Consider the following 19768-nt stretch of genomic DNA (forward strand, 5'->3'; position numbering starts at 1 on the left):
TTCGGATTACCCGTAACCATGCACTGGGTTTTATCGGATCACCCTCAACCATGCCACCAAGGGCACTCAGCCAACACGGCTCAACTCAGCCACCAAGGCTCAACATTTCCACTAAGGCACTCAATTCATCCACGAAGGCTCTTCATGTTAAAATGATACCATGTTAAAATGAGATACCACTAGGGCACTCCAGCCACCATGGGCCCCAAACCTGCCACTAAGGCACTCCAGCCACTCTAGGCCAAGGGTTTTGTCAGCGAACCCTAAACCATGTTTATAGGAATCTTTGTCCCACTTCACTGTTACATGTGGTTTCTGGCTTACCAAAACCGACACTGCAAATACAAAATGGTTTTTAGATTACCACGAACTATATGGGGATACACATGCCTTACAAGGTTTTACATTTCTCACTCCAACTCTAGAGTTACTGGGTACACAGTTTACAAAGACCACTATAAAACACCCTAGACTTGCTTACTAATAAAATGTGACTCATAAAATAACATGCTAGTGAGTCTATTCCACAAACCCACACAAAATTTAAATTAGTTGTCCATCATCTTTTAATCATTTCCTGCTCCTACACCTCATCTTTTGATCATATCTTGGGAATCTTTGTCTTTGTCAATTAAATATTGGAACTCCATGAACCTGTCATTTGTTAGAATAGCCAAATCTAACAAAATAACTTCATATTGAGGTGGCTAATCTCAATATGCATATCAATTTAATTTCAAAAAAAAAAATACTTCACCCAAAAAAAACATTTACCCAAGTATGCACAAACAACCATGCTTCTCCCTTCAAGTCGAACACAAAATTGCTCTCCTCCTTAAACGAAGAAGGCAGTTGCTAGTTTCTTTCCTCAGCAATAAATGCCCCTTCCTCTACATCTTGCTCACCATCACAATGAGCACATTTACCAGTACAACAAACCACTCTCCAGTGCAAAGTCGGTGTATTTCTTTCTGAGTTGGTGAAGGAACTCGGCGTAGTCCCTGCTGCCTTCATCAGTCTTGTGCAGTTGAAGGACAAGCGGCCGTCTAGTAGCAATAACTAATCCACGCTGTAAAGAAAAAAATCCCTTACAACTATGCTCTCTAGCACAGAGTATTTCCCGGAGCTCTGTCCTCCCCCGATGATTATGGACGGAAGGGCATCTCAGAGAGTCAGCGAAGCATTCTCTTCTCCATGGTCACCGAGCGTGATGCCGACCCTCTGTATCTTGTTTACCAGAGTTACATTGCTTTTGCCAATGCTAGTGAGTAAAGATTCATTTCTTCAGCTCTTCAAGAATCTTCAATCCCACATATCTGCCCAGCATCATAGTGGTGTCTTGTGGGTTTGCTCCTAGCATGTCTCTGAACGTTGAGCCATCAACAACTCTTAGATTTTCAATTCCTTTTACCTGATATCTCTCGTTAATCACAGAGCCAACATGACATCCTCCATGGAAATGCCAAATTGTCCTCACCTGATCACGGCAGAACTGAGCAATGGCTGCATAGTCCCTCCTGTTATTTGGCAATCCCTACCCAATGAAGTGAAACTCACGCGAGGAACCATTAGCTGCTGCATATGTAAATCTCTGCAAGGACCGTGTCTTGAGAATATTTTAACCACCCTCACGCCATGGACACATTTTTTTAGGTCCGCAGGTTGTTTATAATAGTTGTATCAAATAACCAGATTGTCTCGAGGATCTATGGTGTGAAGCCAAAGCTCTTCTCTCAACAATGGAGATCCCAGCTACTCAAATATATTTCCTCTACCTTCTGTTTTAATATATCAATGGACAAATAAAAAATCACCAACTTTTTATTTCCTCGGCCCAGGAGAGGCCAAGCCCATGAGGGGCCAGGCCCTCAGGGCTCTGATACCAACTTAAAATATCAATACGCACAATATCTTTATTATATTCATTAAAAATAAGATTACATATATACACGAATGTTGTCTCAAGATAGGGAGACTATTTTGGACACACAATATGTTGGTTGAGGAAATCTCTCAACCACACACCAAACTAGGAAATGGATCCTAACTACCAGGAACAGAGTCCTTTACTTAGTGAGAATCACAACTAAAGACAAGTAGGAATTAGATATTCCAACATTAAGGGGGCAGACTTTCACTCTTACTGAATACATTTGAGTCTTGGGCTATTAACATGTTTCCTTACATCCTAGGAAGACTAGCTCTTAACCAAACAAAAGCAATTTGCCCAATAAAATGTTTCATTATTAACATTAATAACAAATAAATTAATTGATATTTGTAAATTTACCTAAAAAAAGAATATAAAAAAAACATATTAACGCTATCAAATTTTCATTTCTAGGAAAAATGGGATTTGAGACTGGCCAAAAAACAATCTTATCCAAGTGCTCAATAATTTTAAATTATTACATACCCTGACAACAACTTGATTGAAGGTTTCAATGATTTGCAATTATTAATCTTCGACAAAAGGGACTATAGGGGAGATCATTGTCCTGTGAAGTGAGATACAAAATATTTAAGTATAAACAGTGGAGTAAGGGAACAGTCAAGTGCGAAGCAAGGTTGGCCATTCATTCATACCTGTTTGTTTCCTGTAAGATTCAGTAATTTAATTTTAGATGGTGAAAATGGGGCAAGGGGAGGAGCAAGTGAAGGTATTGAGCCTTTGGTGTAGTCCCTTCATCACGCGTGTTTTGATTGGATTGGAAGAGAAAGTTGTGACATATGAATACCAGGAAGAGAATCTCGACCCCAAGAGTTACTTGCTGCTGCAAATGAATCCTATTAACAAGACGGTACCTGTCCTCATCCACGACAGCAAGCCTGTGAATGAGTCTCTCATCATTCTTGAATATATCGATGAGACCTGGGCAAGCTCTAATCAATTCATGCCCTCCGACCCAAACTGTCACGCCTCCAGGCCAGCGGTAGTCTTCCAACTGCTCTTGGCGAGGTGCGGCACCACCGAACACTTTCTTTTCACCAATACTTATAATCATGGACTACGCCTAACCATTAGTCTACTTAGTTTGTTTTTCGCAACCAAGTGTTATTATGTTTCCTTTATACCAATGAACACCCATACACATTCATTATCATCAGCAATTATACATGAAGAATACAATTGCACAGTATAAAGGGAGGGGCAACTCCCTGAACAATGAGTCTGCCTGAATAATATATTATACAACTTTACAATGTTTATAAAGCTTTACAAGTATACTTGAAAACACCAAGTTTCATAATTAGCCAATTTTACAACATGCCACAACTTCGTGTGTCAACCAAAGTTCCTTTCCCGAGCTAGGCAGGCGTGCCCTCACACGAGCTGCCAACCGGCTCCTCAACTAAACTTCGTTTCGACAAGTGGGCGACCTACCTGAGTAACCCTTCACACCTTCGTACGACGGGTGGGCGATGTCACCCGAGTCCCCGTTCACCACCACTGGGTTTGGTCTTGCACAACGGGCAGGCGACCCACCCGAGTCACTCGAAACACCCTTCGTTTCTTCTTGCACAATGGACGAGCGACCTCACCCGAGTCGCCACCCATGATCCTTCACCGAATGCCGGGCACGTGCCTTACCCGCACCTTCACCAACATCCAAGTCTGCGTGCTAATGCCATGTAGCGTCGCCCAAGAGCGGGCGCATTAGACTGCGCCTTGCTACGGCCTCCTACACCTCTTTCGCACTTCTCCTTGCGATGTAGAGCGAATGATTTGATGCTTGAACGAATTCCTTGAATGCTCTAATGCCTTTGTTATATATATCCACCATGAGCGGCTGTGCCACCCTTGGCCGACCTTCATTTTGTGTCTGGTCGACGCCTTCATTTACTAACTCATTTGGTTGGCCTCTCCCAACCTTCACCCGAGTTACAACTCTTCGCTATTGGCTTTGTTTCATGAACGCCCCAACTCATTCACTATATATATACATGACTCGCTCAACACTTTTTGCACATGCCTAAGTGTTTGCTCTGTTGTAACTCGTGCGCTCACCCAAGTCGCACTTCGAATCGGTGGTAATGACTTTCGACCGCAGGTCCTTACATCCTCCCCCACTTAAAATCATTGTCGTCCTCGACACTATCTCACCCCAGTAACCATCTGTCACCAAGACATCCATACCAAGGCATACACCTCATCAGTATGTCATACATCGGAAATCCTCTCAATCCATGATCATCAACGACCCTGTCACAATCTCCACATGCTGCTCCCCATCGTGAAAGGCTAACCCCTCCATCTCAAGCTACATGCTTCCTGCAACATATCATGTTGACCTCTTCATGTGTCATCCTCGGGTGAACTGTTGCCATGATACTCCAACACAATGCTAACACATCTCTGTACATGTCGGCCCCCATGTTTGAACTAGTCGGGTGATCATTCCAACTGTCACGCTCAAGCCATGAGAATGCACATCCTCATGCCATCATCAGTTGGTTCTCAAAAAATCCCGTCACATCCTCAACTCGATCAAGAATCCATCTCCATATAAGTGTAATCCATGCTTAGGTCCTTGAAATAGTCCTCATCTCATCTACAACATGATGTCCATGATGTTTGGTGTCAATGTGCTACATGAAATCAGCCGCATCTATCCCAACATCATCATCCATCTGCCAAACATTCATCTCCTCAAAATGAAGAGATCATCTCATCAAACTCCGACTCTCGATGTGCCACATCTAGGTCCATGAAGTCACCTCCGTCATATATGTAATGTGCCATCCCTCAAGTCTGCCATAGAAACAAGCATACACCTGTCTCATCTATCCTTGTGCTGCCCATGATCATAGATCAATCAGCTCCCATGTGTCAAAAGTGGTTAAGTCTCGGCTCAACCCATGCCCAAGTGTTGCCACCAAGGCATCATCAATGTTGTAACTCCATCAGTCCAAAGTGTCTCATATCGATCCTCCACATCAAGTCACTCTTCCAAGCCACACCCATACATGTACTCGAAAGTATGCATCCCATTCTGCGTCAAAGTCTCTGACCTCAGCTCCTCAATGCATCAAATCCTCCAAGTCCACCCTATATGAAGTCTCCCTAAAAGTCACAACAATATCATGTCATCATGAGCTCCATGTGTCATCTCCAACCAACATCCAGCAAGCATACAAGTCTTGACCCAAAGGTCTTTGTAAGATGCCTCAACTTTCCATGCTGTAGGAATGCTCCATAGTCTACTCACAACTCCATCCAAGTCGATGGCCTTGTTGGACATAAGTGCACAACCTCTCCATTGGCTCATAAGTAATAAGTTTCCATGTCACACTAGCAAATCCTCCTACAAAACATCCCTGTCTTGGCACTCCTCATTGGAAGCCCATAAGTGACACCTCTACAAGTGCTCTTGTGTAATGTCCCTGCATAAGACTGCCATGCTCCATGTCTCCAACCTGATGTCCATGACTAAGCTTTCCATGTTGTCCAATCAAGTAGGCCCATCACAACAATTGGTCATCCCCATCCAAGTCTACAATCTTCGGTCTAGTGAACTCGTTCACCCAACCATATCATCATCACATGAGTGGACCTCCATCATAGCTCCCCCACTAAAGGTTCCACCAAGACTTTCTCTTGGTCTCGGCCATGATAAGTCCACCCAAGTATCATCATACCTCAAGTGTGTACCCTCCTCCAATCTATCCATGAGTCATGCCGGGCACTTAGCCCATTCTCCATGTGGCTAAAGCATGACTCAATCCTCCACAATGATCATCATGTTCCTCCCTTGTCATGGGCCTTTGTACCTTCTTCCATAAGGTCACAAACAACCCCAACAAGTCCTACAACAGTCAACAATCCTTGCTTCTCCATACAAGGTCTCATCATAGACATCCATGGTAAGATGCTCCCCTGCATTGGCAAACTAACTTTGCTCTTCCCTGCATACGGTTCATCTACCAAATGCTCAAGTGAAACACAAGTATCAATAGTACTTACATCATCATCATGAGGCTCCTCCATGTGAGTATCCTCATCCATCCATGTCTACAAACTACACGATCCTGGTCCAACTTGATCAATCTCAAGTTCATCCTCCATTGTTGTCACATCTGCAACATCCTCAATCATCACGGTTTCCTCTTCCTTGTTGTCACAATTTGCAACTTCATCCTGCTCCATTATCCAACCAAGTTGGATAAGTTCATCTTCATCATTCTTTTCCAAGACTTCAAGTTTCTCTCGAATCTGGGGATTCTCTTCTTTCATCCGCTTCAACTTGTATAAGGTAAGCTAGAGCTTCCATTCACATTCTTCCAAACCTACCATGCCTTGTCGTTCAGCTTGGCCCAAGCACAATTCTTCACCTCTGTTAAACCTGTTTCACCATTCACCTGAATCACCCTGATATTCCACCTGTCACCTACAAAACTTGAACTTCCTTCCAAGTCTTTGGTCTTCGTAGAATCAGCTTCTTGATTCAGTTCACCAACTTCACCAAGTTCCCTGCAATCATGAACCAGCCCTTGTTCCACTTGTATGTGAAACTAGCTTCCTTCACCTGCAAGTACCTGCTTCCATTGTCATCAACTGCCAAGCTTCTTCAACCCTGAATCAACTTCAATATCACCTGCACTTCGTCACGAGCAACCCTGCTCTAATACCAATTGTCACGATGCCGGAGCTAGCGGTAGTCTTCCAACCACTCTTAGCGAGGTGCAGCACCACCGAACACTTTCTTTTCACCAATACTTATGTTCATGGACTATGCCTAGCCATTAGTCTACTTAGTTTGTTTTTCGCAACCAAGTATTATTATGTTTCCTTTATACCAATGAACACCCATACACATTTATTATCATCAGCAATTATGCATGAAGAACACAATTGCACAAGGCAACTCCCTGAACAATGAGTCTACCCGAATAATATATTATACAACTTTACAATGATTACAAAGCTTTACAAGTATACTTGGAAACACCAAGTTTCATACTTAGCCAATTTTACAACATGCCACACCTTCGTGTGTCAACCAAAGTTCCTTGCCTGAGCTAGGTAGGGGCACCCTCACACGAGTTGTCAACCGACTCCTCAACCAAACTTCGTTTCGACGGGCGGGCGACCTATCCGAGTCACCCTTCACACCTTCATATGGCGGGTAGGCGACCTCACCCGAGTCCTCGTTCACCACCACCGTGTTTTTCTGGAGTTATGGACATGTTTCCTTGGATCCCAGAGACTCTGGGACCTTTGAACTTGAGGTTTAAAGTGGCTTAGTCACTGCAAACACTCTTACTAATAATAAACACTGGTATTGTTAATAAGTTTTATTATTATTATTATTGTTTTGATTTTAATAATTGTATTGTTTAATTTTATTGATATAGTCTACATTTTGCATTTTGCATCCTTCATGCAGGTTTTTGCAAATTTCAAATCTCTAAAAGCTATATAATTTCTTAGCATCTAAGGAAGAATGAGTGTCTCTGTAAAGTAATGTACGAAGTTGGGAATGTAGAATTTAAGATAAATGCAATGATATATTAAGAATTTAATAAATCAAATTCAAGCAGGGGTATATTTAAATGGGGACTATGGACGCAAGAATTATTGAATCTATTTATAAATTAGGAGGACGAAGATGATATGGAAAAAGGTAAACAAACAAAGTGATTCGTAAAAGGATGATAAAGTCATTTGTAGCAGCAAATTGGCATGAAAAAATGGACCGCTTCCATTTAAGAATAGATATCTACTCACATTTAAGAGCAAGAAAGAGTCACTTTGAGAAGCAAAGCTATATAGCAGCGTAGTGTCTATCAGAATTGAGAAATGGTCCAACAATTTATAATGATCTGGAGAAAAAAAAATATAAGATTTAAGCTTTTAAATTTAACTAACAAAACAAAAAAGGTTAAATAATAAATTAAATTTAAAAGAAAAAAAAAAAATCGTAGTTTAAAGGGCTAACTATTTGGTTTTCTAATCATTTAATTATTACAATTATTTGGTTTTTTAAGCATTTAATTATTACATTTTTTATTCCAGGTATTTATGATTAGTAGTTGCATCAGTGGCTGCAATTTATGATTAGTAGTTGAACAAGAAACACAGTGAGGCATAAATAAAAATCAAATCATTGAAGATACAAATTAGTAAAAAAAATGTCATTTAAAGCTAGAAGATAAAAAGAAATCACTTACATTGTCCAACATAAATTGCCTCTTAATCTTCAAAGATGATCATTCAAGTTCCAATAGCAAATATTTGATAGATTTTGAAAAAATACAAGTAGTAGATGAGATAAACTAAATAAAATAATATTAATTCATGAACAATATAATGGATATCATTCCAAATCTAAATTTGCATCACAACCTCACAAGTTTAAGGCGTCATCAGTATTAAATGAAAAAGAGTCAGACATCACCTCCCAACTATTCATAACTTTTGGTGTAAATTCAACAACTTTGATGGGAAACTCTAGTGCAGTGCAGTGCAGTGGATGATGTTCAATATCTCCAATATTTCATCTCAAAACATCATCTTTGAAATTGTAAAGAAACATTTTGAATTGTACTCACACTAGCAACAAACTATTTTCCCCCTCAATCGTACAAGGTTTACATATCTTGGTGGCCAAAATTCTAATCTATATTATAATTTCTTGTATATATCATCAATTTATATTGACAATTGCAACATACCATTGTAACAGTTTACATGGTGAAGAAACATCTACATAGTTGAAGACATTGATTATTCATTCATTCCAATAAACCACCAACCACCTATAACTTGACATTTATATTAAATTTACCTTAACTACTCAACAAAATTGATCAAAAAAGTAAAAACATGGAAGTAGTCTAACGAGTATGACAATGATTGTTTATCAGCTTTCGACAATGATTGGCAATTGGGACCATCTATCAATGATCAACAATTGGTGGTCATTAGTGTTTCTTATTGTGTGAGTCTACTATGTGTGGTGCTTTATGTGGGGTGTTGTATGAATTGTGGTTTCGTCAAGATACGTGTTGTGTAACTATGGTTTTGTACATACAACCCCGTAGGGTCCATCTCATTTAGGTAAGTATTGAAACCAGGGGTCCATCTCTATTGTTCGGTGTTTAAAATGAAAAGTCGACAAGCATAAAGAAAGAGAGAGTTAGGTAGGCATGATTGTGTAGTTAACATCCCTAGGTATTTAGGAAAAGTAAGTAAGAGAGATAGAGAAATTCAAAAAAATGGATTAACAAATTTCATGGAAAAAATCATTAATAAAAGAACTATGTTATTATAATAGTAACATGTTGAAACCATGACAAAAGAACCATTAAGAAATTCATTCCAGTAAAAAAAAACTCCATATGAAATTATGAATTAATGAAACTAACTCATATATCAATAATAGTAGTGTTCTATAATTTTTCATGAGCTTCAAGCTCAGGTGTACATACTAATTTTGGAAAACATAATTTGAGTTCAAGAAAAATGATTAAATGAGGGGATATTCCCAATAAAAAGAAATACTTTGTAATTGTCCAAGTTTTCAGATTGGATGCTAATCAAATTAGGTGCAAATTTCTAGTGACTTCAACAACTTAGCTAAAGGAATTGTCTAAAAGGTGTTTCCTTTCCCATAAAGAGATCAACTCACCTACAAACTAAGATGGGATTTTGGAAAATATGTGTGGATCTTTCCATTTGATGTTTTCAACTGGGATAGTATGGTAGTTCTCTAGTTTTGGGATTCAAAATTACCCAAAATGAGCTCCCATTGAAGCAGAACAACTGCCACATTTAAACAAAATAATAGAGAATATGTTGTGGCTACACATTCAGATGGACTGAAGTAGATACAAAAAAAAGTCAACAATGGGAATGGTTAGTGACTTCTAAAGGAATTATCTGAGAAGTATATGAAAATCAATTGGAAATTTGGCAGATTGTTGCACGTCATTCCATTTGAAGTTCACCACTGCAATAGTATGTTAATTCTCGTGATTTGTTGTTTCTAAACTTCCCATGAACCTATATTGAAGTAGGAAAGTGGCCACGCTTAAACAAAGCATTAGAGAATGTGCTTTTTAGCTATCCATTCAAATGGCCTGAGCATATATGAAAGGGAGTTGGTAATGGCAATGGTTTTGGACGAGGTCAAGTAAAAACATTAAGGTGATTTCCAAAACCCAACAGGGGATTATGTAAGTGCTCTAAAAAAAATAGGAGATCAAACCTCTTGTCTAATATTTTTTTTCCTGTGATCAATTCAAACGGGGGAGCGGAGGAGGAAAAATGCGTGGAACTAGGGTTTGCAGCAGGATTGCAGTGTTGGGCACCATGGAAGGGCGAGAAGGGGGGAGCTCCACTCCCTCCTACAGTCATGTTGTATCAAACCACTTCAAGAAGCCCATGGAAGCGGAATCTGGGGATACAGAAAGAGGAAAACAGGAAAACAGCAGAGCACAGAGGCAGGCAGAAATGCAGGAGGAAGTCACAAGAGATAAGCGTATAGGAGTAAACATTTAGAAAGCGGACCCCAGTAGTCGGATAGGACCATGTAAACCTAAGGCATCCATCACACCCTGAGTGGTGTTAAGTGATCCAGTGCTACAAGCGCACCGGGAGCACATGGTGACTTATGCAATGATATGTAAATTCATGGGGTTTTGGCCATTGGAGAAAGCCCTACATGTGTGGATAAAGAACCATTGGAAACCTAAGGGAGAAATAGATCTTCACCTTGGATCCAAGGGTTTCTTCACAGTTGTGTTTACAAACCTAGTGGATAAATACAGGGTGTTTGAAGGAGGACCTTACTTCTATGTGGTTGCAGGCCTCTATATGAGGCCATGGGTTATGAACTTTGTTCTGAAGCGAGAAACATTTACTTCGGTAACGCTATGGGTAATACTATATTCCCTACCTCTAGATTATTAGCTGCCAGAATCATTAAAATCCATAGGTAATAAACTAGGGCATTTTTAAAAAATATCAAAGGCCACTCTGCGCGGAAAATATATTTCCTTTTCCAGAATATGCATGGAAATGGACCTTTCTGGGGCTTTGCAGGATGAAATAATTCTAGAAGTATATGATGAAGAATGGTACAGGTAGTGGACTATGAGCATGTACCCTTCAGATGTCGCAAATGCCATGAACACGGGCACATCTTCAGAGACTCCCCTTTAAGAAAAATGGAGACCAATATCAAAGTAGCCTCAGGTAAAGAAACTGAAAGATTTACAAAGGTGGGGGGTGGAGAAAAAGAAGGAAAAACCAAAAAAAAATCTATGAGGAAAAACAACCTAGTCATAATAGGTTCAAGATATTAGAAGAAGAAGAGGGGGATGAAAGAATAGATGAAGTAATGAAGGACAATCCTACAGATAAGGAAACGGATGACATCATGGAGGATTGTTATGAAACTAGCTCAAGAAAAGATAGAAAAGATAGATCAACGCCTTAGAATTCAGACTCTTCGAGGGGGCAACCCCCTTTACATTACATAAATGAACAATTCTTGGACGATTCAAATGACAAAACCTCCTTTCTATATATAGGAGTCTAAGGAATCACAATATAATCCAGCCGACCTAACAATAATAATATAAAGCGACAAAAATAACAATAGAGGGATTCTATGGGGCACAGTAATAACAATATGGGGGCAATAGGGGCACAACAATATTAATAGGGGGTATAACTACAATAGTAATGGGGTAATAACTAGTATTATAGGGACCCAACATGCCCCTCGCCTTCAAAAAAGTGTTGTCCTCAACGCTTGAGTAGCTCTGGATACTTCCGCATAAAATTCTCATCCTCCCATGTGGAATCTTCAGCGGATAAGTTCTTCCACTTGATAAGATACTCTGAAATTGATCGATTTCGTAGCTGCCGAATTCTTGTTTCTATGACTACTTCCGGTTCCAATATAATTTTTCCTTCCTCGTCAAGTTCTGGCAATATTTTTTGAACTGGGAGCTTGTCGCCTATAACCTTCTTTAAACATGAAACATGGAAAACTAGGTGCAATCGAGAAGCTGCAGGAAGCTCCAATTTGTATGCCATAGTAGTAATCTTTTGCAACACCTTGTACGGACCATAATACTTTGGTGATAATTTATTATCCTTCTTAACTTGCTTGAGGGACATTTGCTTATATGGTTGTAACCGTAGGAATACCCAATCACCTACATCAAAACTTCTTTCACTGTGATGTTGATTTGCCTGTTGTTTCATTCTATTTTGTGCCAACACGAGGTTATCCTTTAAGAGTTGGAGGACTTGTTTTTGATGTTCGATGTGATGTTCCACTGCCTGAACCTTAGAATTTTCTCTTAAATATGATGTGATGGATGGTGGTTGATACCCATAAAGTGCCATAAATGGGGTCATTTTTGTTGTTGTATGGAAGGAAGTGTTATACCACCATTCAACTAGAGGCAACCATTTGACCCATTGTGTTTGTTTATCATATACAAAGCAACGAAGATATCCTTCCAAACATTTGTTTACTATCTTAGTTTGCCCATCAGATTGAGGATGATAAGATGAGCTATGAGCTAACTGAGTACCAAGACAAGAAAAATATTCTGTCCAAAAATTTCCAGTGAAAATGGGATCTCTGTCACTTACAATAATATTTGGGTTTCCATGTAGCTTTTTAATTGTTTCCATAAATGCAGTAGAAAGTGTACTGGCTTTAAATGGATGTGATAATGCACAAAAATGTGCATACTTGGTAAGTCTGTCAACTACCACCGTGATGACACTCTTTCCCTCAGACTTGGGTAAACCTGTGATAAAATCCATTGAAACCTCCTCCCAACGTTGGCTTGGAATGGATAAAGGTTGTAATAGACCCGGTGTCTTAATTGTTTCAACTTTATTTTGTTGGAAAACCAAACATTCCGCCAAAAACTTTTGAATATCTGATTTAAGGCCATCCCAAAAAAATTCCTTCTTAACCCTGTGGTAAGTTTTTAGAAATCCTGAGTGCCCTCCTAAGGGAGAAGTGTGCAATTCCATAAGGATCTTTTGTTTTAGCTGGGAATTCTTACAGAGGTATAAGCGATCTTTGTACCGTAACGAATCATTTTTCCAGCTAAATGTATCAGACGTACTAGAATCTTGTTGTAGCTTTCGAATAAGTGCCACACTTCTTCGTCATTCTTCCATTCCTCCCTTGCTTCGTTTATCCAATCTGGTTGGATAATAGAAATGGCACACAACAATGCTTCCACATCGTCATCCTTTCTTGAGAGTGCATCTGCCACCACATTTTGCTTCCCTTTTTTGTAGATGATTTCAAAGTCATAACCCAACATCTTTGTGACCCACTTTTGTTGCTCTTCAGAGGATAATCTTTGTTCTAAAAAGTATTTAAGGCTATCATGATCCGTTTTTACCTTGAAGTGTCTTCCCATTAGGTAGGGTCGCCATTTCTTAAGTGCATGGAGTATTGCCAACATTTCGTTCTCATAAATAGCTTTGCTTAAAAACTTTCCCTTGATTGGACGACTTTCAAAAGCAATGGGTCTTTCATCTTGCATTAGAACAGCACCAATTCCATTTCCTGAAGCATCACATTCCACAATAAAGGTTTTTGTGAAGTCTGGTGTAGCTAAGACCGGTGCTTGGCACATTGCCTCTTTAAGATGTTCAGAGGCCTTTGTTGCTTCCGGAGTCCATGAAAATGCATCTTTCTTTAATAATGTTGTTAGCGGTGCTGCTATTCTCCCATAATTCTTAACAAACTTGCGATAATACCCTGTCAACCCAAGAAATCCTCGCAATGCTTTATGGATGTGGGGATTTTCCATTCCTTAGTGGATTTAATTTTTTTAGGGTCTACCTTAACTCCTTCATGAGATACAATATGACCCAAATATTCCACCTCCTGGACTCCAAAGAAACATTTGGATCTTTTTGCATATAATTGTTTCTCCTCCAATAGTTGTAGAACCCTGTCAACATGTTCAACATGATCCTTCCAAGACTTGTTGTAGATTAGTATATCATCAAAAAATACTAACACAAATTTTCTAAGGAATGGTTTGAAAATTGAATTCATCAAACCTTGAAATGTTGAAGGTGCATTGGTAAGGCCAAAAGGCATGACCAAAAATTCATAATGACCCTCATGAGTTCTAAATGTTGTTTTCGGAATGTCTTCAATCTTCATTCTGATTTGATGATATCCTGAATGAAGATCAAACTTGGTGAAGTAAACTCATCCATGCAATTCATCCAGTAATTCATCAATGATAGGAATGGGGAACTTATCTTTAATAGTGAGCTTGTTGAGCTCCCTATAATCCGAACACATGCACCATGATCCATCCTTCATGTGCACCAATACTACTGGAGCAGAGAAAGAACTTTGACTCGATTGAATTATACCAGCCTCTAGCATTTTTGCAACCATACGTTCAATTTCACTCTTTTGGACATAGGGATATCTGTACAGCCTGATGTTTGGAGGAACACTTCCTGGAATCATATGAATAGCATGATCATGATCACGCATAGGTGGGAGACCTTTGGGAGTCTCACATACCTTGGAATGATTGTCCATGACCTTTTGGAGATCTGGAGAAATAGATGATTCCGATGTGGAAACATCTAGCGAACATAATTGTGCAATTACACCTCTTTGCTCCTTTTTTATAAGCTTTGTCATACCACTAGAGCTGATTATCTTTCCTGGTTTCCCTGCAATACCCCTTAATTCAACTTCCTTTCCTTCCGTAGAAAATTTGATGAAAAGTTCTTGAAAATTAAAAGCTATTGTACCCAAGGATTGTAGCCATTGGACTCCTAGTACAACATCAGCACCTCCCATTGGAATGGAAAGCATTGGGCTAGTCAATACATATTCATATTATGGCACTTTCCAGAGCAATTTATTGTTCCTCCATTTGCAATCATCACTTGGTGTTGGTCAGGTAAATCCCCTCTGCGGACAGAGGCGATCCCACTAGCCTATAACAGAACTAGCCACAATCAAACCACGCCGCTACGCAAGTTCCTAGTTATGCAACAAAGGTGAATCAAGAAGACTAACCTGGAGTCCAACGCTATGATCGAAGCAGAGTTGATATCCCCGCTCCCTTGCTCCAACAGATCACAAACGAACACCTACACATGCAAAGGAAGAGACAGATACCAACATAAAAACTACCAAGGCACAACTATATTTCAGTCAGAAAGGAAATAAATCAACACATCACCATGATAGATAATGAGATTGGAACTATAATAGCAGTCGCTCATCAATTAATAAACAGGAAAAGTTACAACCATTGTTCTGACGTCGACCCTTCTCCTGGCTGGGCGAGTAACTATATGTGTCTTGCAATGCATCTCCTCTCCGGCAGCATAACCTCTCTAGCACTCACTAGCATTCCTCCAAGAACTCAAGAACTCAACATCTAACACTCCATGACCAATAATCATCACTACTATCACTCAATCACTAAATAACTAGCACTAGCTCTAGCTTGTCCAATGCATAATGACAAGCTTATATAGATGAAGAAGGGAGGAGGATACGATGAACCGGGACACCTTTTGCGGATTAGCATTATCCTCAAAAGCCATAACGATGGATAAAGCTCGAAAAAAGACTGATTTTTTATCCTCAGAAAAGCTCCATGTAATGAAGGAAACAACAGTCGGACGTGCATTAAGGCAAAAAGCACGACTAAATCTGGTTGGCGCGACTGTTGCTCTAAGACAGAGCGCCAATGGTCGCGCCCTCTTTTGAGGATTTCCACCATTGGCGCGGGTAGGATACTGTGGACCTGCGCCAATGGAAAAAGATCACTTTTCAGGGATAATCTGCAGAAGCTGTCTTCAGGGAACATGGAGTACATACTCAGGGGAACATAATGCAAGTGTTTTTAGACTTTGTCACTTCTTATAACTCCCGGGATGGGTCCTCCAAGGTACGACAAGAGGAGTAACAGGGATGGTGACAAATTACTGTGTAACAGATGCCCTCTAAAGCATGAAGTCCGAGAGGTGGAGAGGGGTGAAATTCTTTACAAGAACACACATAAGAACACATAAGAGCACATATAGTTACAGCCGTCGAGGAGTTGTATTAAGAGACATGACTGATAGTTCAATTACATGATGTACGTGGTATGGTCGCATCCATCCATAAGAGAGTACATAAATAATCTGGATCCATAGCATGGACGCAGCCATCTGGTTAGGATCAATGAATTGACTCAGGTATGGTCGCAACCATCCAATGAATGAGTCAAGTATCAAGAATCACGCCTGGATTACAATAGACACAATCCAGGGTCTTGCGCTCCATCTCGACCCGAACAAGAGTACAAGTCCAAGCATGTGAATATATGAGCTGAAGTCGAACATGCATGAACATCGTCTGATTACCAGTCAATAATGGAAACTGTTAACAAACGCGAGAGGTACCACCAATAATGACAACGGCCCTCAAGGTACTATAGGTACAATCTACGGCGTGTGAATCAATGGTCTGAAGTCAAACACCCATAGAATCATTCGATCGGAGGCCAATGATGAAAACCTCACGTCGAACACGAAGAACCTGCCATTGAGGCATGCAGGCTCCAAGGCACCGGAAAGGAGTCTCTAGATCAATTCCCTGGATAATGAGTTGAAGTCGACAGGGAGTGACCTTGATCGAAGGTGGGCCATAATGTTTCCCACATCATCGACATGAGACAGAGAGATGAAGTTTTGAATCAAGATTGTGCGAACTATCAGAGGGAGGTTGCTTTGCAGAGGTCAACTTCTCTTGAACATATCGGCGGCACATTAACGGAATTGGCAGTATTTGACATCAATGTATCAAAGGTTATGATGACGAGGCAATGAGTGAATGAGAGGTCAAATAGGGTACCCAAGTCCATGGAAGCAAGTGAAAGATATGAGATGAAATATCCCCACCCCGGACACGAAAGCAAAAAGTGCCATGTTCAAGAGCAACATACTGCCGTTACGGTAATAATTATGGTTCAGAAATTTTCTTTTCCCCCCACCATTTCTGGCGAGTACCCCAGTTATTTTTAACAAGCTTGATGGGGATAGCATATGCTTGTGTTATGAAAAAATCCGATGTCATTAAGTTTTAACGAGTCTGACAAAGGAAGAACTCGGCGGCTTTTCATGTTTAGAGAGTTTGAAAAGACAGCAGAAAAGGAAACTCCAGGGATGTCCTTTTTCGTAAAGTTGTGTCTATCGGGCCGGAAAAAGTATAAAATAATACCCGAAAGAACCGCCCGATCATTACGATTGAGGAGTACTTTTCATGATTAGTGACTTCGACCTAAAAAAGTAAAAAAGCGGTCAAAACCACGTCGTTTCGTAACCACTAACGAGTTTGAAACGACAAAAACCCGGTAATCTTTTTATGTTTTAACGGTCAACAAAAAGAACTTAAAACGACCGCCCCTTATCACCATTTAACGAGTCAAGAGGAGCGACTCGGCAATCTTTTACTCTTTAAATGGTCAGAAAAGAGCTGAAAGCGGACCTCCATTTTTATTTTCTTTAACGAGTTAAAAAGGGAAAAATACTCGTCAATCTTTTCATATTTTACGACTCAGAAAAGAGCGTAAAGGCGACTCGTCCTGAAGGAACGAGTGGTATAATGGATAGCAACTGGTTCTGGTAATGGTGGAACTCATTTGAAACACGTAAAGGTTAAGAGGCTGGCTAATAAAACCACTTATCGCTGCGGTTCCTCAAGAAAGGAGAAACAACCAAGTGAAAGCATATGATCGGCCAAAAAGATGGTGGCGATGGAATGAAACAACCAAGGCTCATTTAGCAGAATTTAGCGGATAAAAGGCAATCACGGGATGTAAATGGGTTCATTTTTACACAAGCTTGAACCATGGAGAACTTTGCTTGTTAAAAAAATTTTTGTTGCATGCCCCCAGCATGATCATACAAATCGAGGTACATGCCCCCCAAACTTCATGGCATTCACGGAGTGGATGGAATGAAGGTTTACTTGGAAAGACTCGATTTTGAAGGAGGATGCATGCCCCCCGGGCTTCAGTCACGCGCCTGGGTGAGCTTCCGTCATCAGAATGACGGGGTGGGTGATGGGGCATTTCCTGTGGAAATAAGACCATTTAGGAATGGCAGATGACTATATGTGAAGTGTGAACCGGGGAATGAAAGTTGGTCTACGACTTTGATCGTTCTTCCTTCATGCGGAAAACACATCACTCTGAAGAGTGAGGACACAATAGCACGTATGCGATAAATATAGTCTCGTCCAAGGAGTAAATTGTAATCTAATGGACCTTGGACTACCATGAGACCCATTTGGATAGTCTTCCCTTCTAACGTGATAGGTACATTGGGAAGAATTCCTAAAGGTCGAGTGATTTCTCGAGTTTCCGTGTCTAATAGGTTGCGGCTGAGATAGTAAATAACATGTTCAGTGTTATCATCATCAGTTTGGACAAGAACCATGCCGATAGTGGTATCGACGGCAGCCAAATACAAGGTGTAGTCGCGATAATAATTCGGAGGACGAAGCAATGGAGCAGAAACAAGTAAACTCTTGAGACGTTCAAAAGATTCCTGAGCTGTGGCATCCCAATGGAAAGGGATATCACGCTTCAGTAATCGTGTAAAACCTGTAGCTACCTTGGCATAGTTGGGAACAAAACGACGTAAAAAATTGGATTTCCCCTGTAAACTTTGCAACTGATGCAAAGAATTTGTGGGAGGGAGATTGATGATAGCTTCGACTTTAAGGGGATCCAAACGGATGCCTTCTCTAGAAACGATAAAACCGAGAAGTCTGCCAGATTCAACGCAGAAGAGACATTTGTGGGGATTTAGCCGGATTCGGTAGTACCGACAACGAAGAAAAATTTCGCGAAGGTGTTTAGGGTGGTCCTGACGTTTAGCTGAATGAGCAGGAAGATCATCCAGATAAGGTTGCACAATATGCCGAATGTCATGAAATGCATAAGACATTGCGCGCTGGAAGGTAGCACCAGCATTTTTAAGACCGAAAAGGAGCTTCTTATAGGCAAAAGTTCCCCATGGGCAAATAAAGGCCGTTTTGTGTTGATCAGCGGGAGCAATATTGATTTGGTTATAACCGGAGAAACCGTCCATAAAAGAATACATTTCACTACCGGCACACTCGTCAATGATGTGATCAATGAATGGCGTGAGAAAATTATCTTTAGGACAGGCTTTGTTTATATCACGGTAATCGACACAAACCCGGATTGTACCTTGCTTTTTAGTTACAGGGACAATGTTAGAAACCCAATCTGTAAGAGGAATAGGGTAAATAAAACCGGCGTGAAGAAGCTTTTCTACTTCGGCCTTAATCGCCGCAGCCTTCCGAGGGTGTACAGGGCGTAGACGTTGACGAACAGGCTTAGCATCTGGGTACGTGATTATTTCATGCATCACTATACTAGAATCAATGCCAGGCATTTCTTCATAGGACCATGCGAAAACATCACGAAATTCGCGAAAAAGTTCGGAATAAAGTTGAATCTCCTCTGGAGTACAAGTGACTCCGATGTGAAGATGCTCGACTATCCCAGGTTTAACAGAGATGTCGAGGGGTTGGTTGCATGTACTGTTTGCCATATTTCCTTCAGAAAAAACCTGATTAATTCGAACAGGCGTTTGAAGGATTTGTGATGGGAGACAAGGAGCAAATCGCTCGAGGCACGTCAGAAAATGCTGCGAGGCAGGGAGAAATGAGGAACGATGGTGAGAACTATACCAGGGAGGTTCCTCCAG

Source organism: Pinus tabuliformis, chromosome 9 (assembly GCF_031772625.1).
Source record: "Pinus tabuliformis cultivar Carrire ecotype Pingquan chromosome 9, CPIR1, whole genome shotgun sequence".
NCBI lineage: Eukaryota > Viridiplantae > Streptophyta > Pinopsida > Pinales > Pinaceae > Pinus > Pinus tabuliformis.